Genomic DNA, 6,982 nt, shown 5'->3' with positions numbered 1-6,982 from the left:
TGAACCTACACTACATTAGTTCTATCAGAACTCATTTAGTGGTGATTTCAGTCTTCTTTGGAGGAATTTTCTGCTTTCTCTCACCCTGTTGCTGGCAGTTCTCCAAAGTGTTTGATTAGAGGGTATGTCTTTAGTCAGTGCTTAAGAGAATGAAATACTACTTTGCAGGGTGTTTTTTGTATCCTCCCATCATCAAATTGCATTGTATGTTGTTCTTTTGATTGGGGGTACTTAAACCGGCAACTAGTTTGCATGCAGGTTTGCAGGATTTTACTCTTTTATATTATTTTCACTTCACAACCCTAATGATAATTTTAAGTCATCTGTATTTGAAGATAATCATATAGCAATCATATGCATTTACAGTAAGGATATAAACTGTTGATTACACCTTTCCATTATATTTTTACTTGCTTGTTTTTCTGTTGTCAGGCAATTGGTTGCTGCATACAGGGATGCTTTTGTTCAAAGCTTTTTTGTCTGTTAAGTGGAAGAAGCATCCAATATCTTGAAAATTCAGTTTTCTTTTCCCCATAGTTTTTCTGCCTACACAACAAAACCAAATCCTGTAGCTGATGGGGTGTTGTGCTGAGGAGACCATGACAACTTCTCTTGTATTTACACCAGCACCTTTGATCAAATCAAAACACACAGAGTTATTAGAAATGTTTGAGCAGCCCCACATTGCATTTTCTAGGCAAGTTTCCCTCAAAAACTCATAAAAATAGAAATTCATAAAAGAAAGAACATTACACTAGTGATGCTGAACGGGAAAGAATCGCTTGGCCAGCAGTCCAAACACTGGAATGGGTATTTTTACAATATCTTATATGAAACTCATCAATTTACATTGAGTGTGGCTGGAAAACTGCAACTACAGCAAAGACAAGAATGTCAACACATTACAATAATGCCTTTCAGAACTCACTGTCAGTTTCCCAGCTAGACCTTAAAAATTTTTGTATGGATTATCTATTTTGAGATATTGGCTCTACTTAATAATTATACATGAAGTGAAATTTGTGAATAAATTTCCAAAAAACATTCATCTACAGGTGTGATTTTTCTCATGGAAGCAACAACATATTCTATTTCACAACTAATATGGCAAATTACGGTCATTTATTTAGCACCCTTTTTAGAAAGAGAATATGTGATATGGAGTAATTCATAGTGCTGAATATTTCAATACAGACAATTTCTTAGATTATTATACAAATATATATTTTGTATCACAGTACTGCAATAGTATAATTACTTACGTTGAATTGGCGGGAGCGTGTCCTATTCATCAAACGTGTAGACCTCTAATTTTAAAGTTTAAAGTCACATTGGAAAGAATCTCATTTTATTATTTGTATTATAGTAGCACCTTTTCTTTGATCTAAAGACTAACAGAAATATTAAAGATGAAAGTAGCCAATAAAATTAGGAGAATATTGTTAGTTTAACAGAAATGATTTCTGAGATCAATGTCAACATATTGTGCCAATATTGGGGTCTGTATTGACAAGTGATGGTTAAAATTTGAAAAAAAAAGTCTACAGAAAAAAAACAAGAATGTTTTATGTTTTCAGAAATTTATTTTGAAGTTATAAACTCAATATATTTGACTGTCAAATAGAGTGAGTGACCTGATAATGATTTGCAAATGGTAAAAAAAAAAAAAAAAAAAGCTATTTCTGTATGTAAAGGAACGATAAACATAGACCTAAAATCTTTCACTAAAAAAAAAAAAAATAGACTTGTGAACTTGTGGTCAGTCATTTGAATTACTTAAGTCAGGAGGGGATGACTTTTTGAAACACCTGTGCTCACTGACGTTGCCAGCTGGATTTAACGGAAGGGGAATCAGCTGGAGGATATGCATGGATGTTGTCCATTAGGACTTTGGTGGCTGTGGAGATGATGATCGGGAATAGCTTAAAGCATGCAAAAATCTTTACCAGGAGCTTGTGGGGTTTCAAACATTCATGTCATTAACACGTAAATGTCTAGAGAATGTCCAGCATTCCTTTGTTGATCTGGCCCTGTGAGTGGAGGGATCTGCTAATGGAAATATGGATACCAAAGAGGATTTATTGTAAACAACCTGTAGGGACAGTGGGGTTTGAAGGTATGCATCCTTGCAAGACAAATATAAGAAGATACTAGATAGAGCTAGTTCAAATATTAGAATCATCTACAGTGCTTTATACATGTATCTCATTAGCTTGCTAAGTCAGAAATCAACTGAGAAATTATCTTTTAATTAGAAGGCTAGACTAAGAGATGTCTGTTCATTTCCTAGAACTGCTCTCTGTAGTGGCTTTGCCTGAGTAATTGCATTTTCTCTATTTTTCTTTTCTAGGTGTGAAATGTGAGCAATAATTACTTCCTGCACTGCAAAGTTATTGAGAAGTTTCAAGGCATACAGTTCTGGGTGATGAGAAGCAAAACTGAATGAGTAGAAGAAATGTGATCAGAAAAACAATAAGAGCACGCCTTGATCTGTTTGCAGGGAAAAGGAAGAGAGGTACATAGATTTGGAAGTTTTTTAAAAAAGTAATTAAAATAATTTATATTTGCATTTGAATTGTTTCTAGTCTACATTTTTTCAGGTAATGTTGAGAGAAAAAAGTTGGTACTGATCTGTATTTATATTTAAAAAGAGAAAACCTTTCACTTTCAAAGTATATTGTAATTCACATTTTCTCTTCTCGGATAAATATTCCTTCTAAAGATAAATGGACCCGTTATAGGAATCAGAGTGGAAAACTAAGGTTGTGCTATGTTAATGCATGCTAATGTACATATGTGCTATCATGTGAACTTCCTTGAGAAATAGAATTCCCTATTCATAGAATTTATCTTCTTTCTGTTTGTTTTTCTGTCCCTTCTTTTTATCACCAGATCAGAGAGGAGTATGACTTGATGAATCAGGTGAAGTTAGGACCTATCAAGATAGTGTACTGAAAGGCTTATTTAGGAGCTGTAAGAAGCTGGACTTAATCTTACAGGATTCCAAGTATCCTTGCTGAGCTTCTGAGTATTCCTAATTTATATAGATATCAAAGGAAACAGAGCATATTAACAACATAAGCTAAATGATACGCAGATTTAAGTCTTTCAGGGAACAAGCAGCTCATGCTGTAAAGTTCTTAGATCTTATATTGAAGACAGTTATTTAAAAGCATTGATTAATGAGAAAATAATAATTGCTCTAGATGAAAACATGAAATATTTAACACCATCCGGGCAGATCACACTCAATGTATTTCTTGTAAACAAAACAATCACATTTTGAAAGTAAATAGAAGCATTCTCTCAGGCAAAGCCGTAGAAGTAACTGAATAAATACAGCATAAGAAATAAGCAATTGATTTTTCAAACTATATTTTGTAGCATTTTAGACCCATATTCCATTAGGAGAATGATAAACATTCTTTGAAGGTACTACTATTCCTTAATTACAGTTGTAATGTATTACATTTTATAAATATAGTATCTTTTTACCCTTTGATTTTAGTCCACAAAGAGTTACATAGAAATATAGAGATAGAAAATGACTCAACTACTTTTCTTTGTATAATTCTAATATTGCCTAGAACTGGATAGAAAATAATACTTTATTTCCTGGGTGATTTTGGCATTTAAAAGTGTGCTTTTTTTCAAAAAAAAAAAAAAAAAGATTTTTGCAGTGTGAAATTCCAGAATACTTATATGTGGAAATATTGAAGTTAACTTTTAGAAAACATTGGCATATTTATTTTTGTGATAGTAAAAATAAGTTATGTAAACCATTTATTTGGGTATTGAACAGAGTTTTCCTGTTGCTCATTTTTGCCCCCCTCCCCCCCCCCCCTTTTTTTTTTAAGGCAAATGTAGCAAAATGTAAAACTGGGTGTTCTACTGCCATTTAGTTGCATAAAAATACAACTGAAGTTTTTATAGCAAGTCTTTTGCTTTTCTAGGAAACTGAAAATACCAAAAGAAGCCTTGTCCAGTCATTATGACATGAGATTCTGGTAGACTTATTGATGACATCTGCTGAGAAACGTGTATTTATTCTTCTGTCAAGAGACAGAAGAAAATATATTATAGATTTCCATATCATGGATATATTTGGTCAGCAAATTCAAAACTTTACTTCAGAAGTGATATATGTGTGCTTGCACACATATTCAGCATAAGCATTGAGCTTTCAAAAGACTTCAAATGAATTTCCAAATCCAATGAAAATTTTGTCTGATATTCAACATGCTTAAAAATTGTGAAGGTTTAAAAAAAAGGAAGGAACTAATTAAAAACTTTTACCAAAAGGCTGTTTTAGAAGAGAACTTTGGCAATCTAAAGATGGTATTAGTAAGTAAATTCACACATCAGCATTCTGCAATAGCTAAGCAGAGGAAAAATAAAGATAAAATTATATCCAATGTGAGTGTAAAGTAGCAACCAGATTGTGAGCTGACATTGCAGAGATATATAAAAAAGGCCTAAACGTTCTGAATTTAATTCCAGCTATCACAAATTAGGCTATGCCAGAGTTGTACCAAGAGAGAGAAAAATATTTTCTCTACACCCCGCCTTTTATTTTGAAGATTCTGCAATCTAAGTCCCAGATAAGCAATATAAGTATAATAAACCTAAATATTCAGTTCTCAAGTTGTGTTCACTCTTTTTTTATTTTTTTTTATCTGCATTATAAACATGGTGACTTGCTGTGCTTGATGGAAGAAATGTATAATAAAGTGTTGAATTAAGAGTAAGAAGAAATTTGCATGAATAGCAGAAGGAGAAAAGATGGTGAGATGACAGGTAGCTGTTCCATATGCACTACGATTAGGTATAGTCAATTCTACTTGTGTCCCCTCATTAATGGAATTAAAACAAGAGGCAATGGAAGAGAGTGTTGGGCACAACTTGAAACAAACTGATGTATCTGTACTATCTTCCTTTTCTGATAAGGACTGGAAAAACAAGATATGGCCATAAATCACACCTGAGTGATTACAGAATATATACTTCAAAGTGTACAGGAACTAAAAAAACTTTATAGTGACACCAGAACATGTCACAGTGCATGAAAGGGACAAATGTAGACCTAGCCTCCTGAATAGAAACTAATCATATGGAGAGCAGATAAAAGAAATAAGATCTATAACTAATTTCAGCATGAGGAATGATCTTTCTAGTTCAGTTATCTGAATGCACACCTACTTATTGACATTTGTGATGCAGTGTGTTTCTTGTGGTGTTTTTGACAATTGTGGAGGATTTTTAACTGTGCTCTATTTGTGTGGCTTTTCTGAATATATATAGGTATGTCTATACACATGTTTTCTTGAAGACTCTGTATCAACTGTAATAGTATTTTGCATACATTTAGAGGAAATAAACATTCCCATGCTGTAATTAATGTTATTGGACAAAGCAGAAGGCTCTAATAACAGCAGAAAAGGCCTGTGTGATGAGATCCTCCTAAAAAGAGAGAATCCTTGCAGAGTTTAAAAGCTATATTAACATTGTAATTAAACCTTCAAGTGGGGATGCTTTTCTAACTAAAGACAGTTAGTTAAAACAATTCTATGGTGATATCTCTTTAAACTTTTGAAAGGTTCCAAAAGATAGGTGTGAGAAAGAATCAATACGAGACAAAAATGTTCTCATAGTATTTACAATAGGTGGTAGCATTTGCTGAGCAATGTGTAAAACCAGTTATGTTTTCCTTATTCTTGTCTGACAAGTGGTTGACTGAACATGAGCTTCATACTCTCATATGGATGGATGCTATAGAAAGGAATACTGACTCATTCCTCTTTTCTTTTTCCTTTTATAAGAATGGCTGTTTAAAATAACAGAGTAAAATCTTGAGAAACTAACATGAAGTTTGACAAAGGGGCCTAGTATTGAAGATCAATCTATCTCGTGAAAAATACTGGGTGGATCTTGATGGTCGAGAGTTGAACTTTTAGTCCCAAACTTATACATGGCATGCCTGCTAATATGCAGAATGAATATACATTTGATGTAGTTGAAGTGAAAAACAATAGAACTTTTTGTAGCTCCAGGCTGCAATTATTTTGTTTTCCCTTCCTTTCTGTGCATATGGTTGCTTGTTCTAGCTATGCCATTTAATTTTGCTGTGATAGGAAACAGAAGAAAAACCACTCGCATCTTGAGTCATGATTTCAGCTGGAAAGCAGACACCAACAGCTCTTAGACTACTGTGAGACATCCTCCTTGCCTGAGTAATGCCTGACTGTGACAGAGCTCCTTCTTGACTTTGTGTCAATGCAACATTCAAGCCTAAGCTTCCAGCTGTTTGCTCTCAATGGAGTTGTGGAGGGTCTTATGTAAGCAGACTTTCTTGCTTAGCTATGAAATCGACACCTTCTGTAATAAATATTCCTGAACACTGATAGGCATAGGGTATCAGCCAACTCTCCAGGAAGCTTGTTTCAGTGTCTGACCACTCTCATGGTAAAGAATTTTTTCCTGTTGTCCAGACTGAAACTTCTCTGGCACAGCTTTGTGCCATTCCTGTGTGTCCTGTCACTGGTTACCAGGGAGCAGAGACCATCACCTCCCTCTCCACTTCCCCTCCTCAGAAAGCTGTAGAGAGCAATGAGGTCACCTCTCAGCCTTCTTTTCTGCAGACTGGACAACCCAAGTGTCCTCAGCCTCTCCACACAGGACATGCCTTCCAGATATGTAGAATAACTGTTTAGGATAGAATATTTAGGCAATAGTAAAAAATAAATTTTTAAGTGTTGTTTGAAATTCACTTTGGCAGAAACATTTAACCTTTTAAAAATGATAGTGTTCCAAAACAGCTGTGAGGAAGTCCTAATTGAAAATTTCAAGATAGAAAACTATTTCTTTTCTGAGATTGACATTTTTCCTTTGGAAAATTGGCATCTAATCTTGTGTATGTGTGTGGTTGTGTGTGAGCATGCTCATGTGTGCATATACACCCTTACTTTTTGAAATATGAAATAAG

At 34.1% G+C, this 6,982-nt stretch overlaps 1 long non-coding RNA gene across 2 annotated transcripts; it reads left to right on the top strand.

Moving 5' to 3' along the window:
* Positions 1-1,906: 1,906 nt before the first annotated feature.
* Positions 1,907-4,542, top strand: LOC121069753. 2 transcript variants are annotated; one of them, XR_005819600.1, is made up of 4 exons: positions 1,907-1,986; positions 2,351-2,515; positions 2,893-2,973; positions 3,954-4,542. It is a non-coding gene; the product is annotated as an uncharacterized LOC121069753 (long non-coding RNA). The 2 variants fall into 2 exon arrangements; XR_005819599.1 differs by lacking the exon at positions 3,954-4,542 and having other exon boundaries at positions 2,893-3,405.
* Positions 4,543-6,982: the final 2,440 nt, after the last annotated feature.

Source organism: Cygnus olor, chromosome 4 (genome assembly GCF_009769625.2).
Source record: "Cygnus olor isolate bCygOlo1 chromosome 4, bCygOlo1.pri.v2, whole genome shotgun sequence".
Classification (NCBI taxonomy): domain Eukaryota; kingdom Metazoa; phylum Chordata; class Aves; order Anseriformes; family Anatidae; genus Cygnus; species Cygnus olor.
Note: the sequence above shows the minus strand (reverse complement) of the source record. Positions and strands in the feature narration are given on the sequence as shown.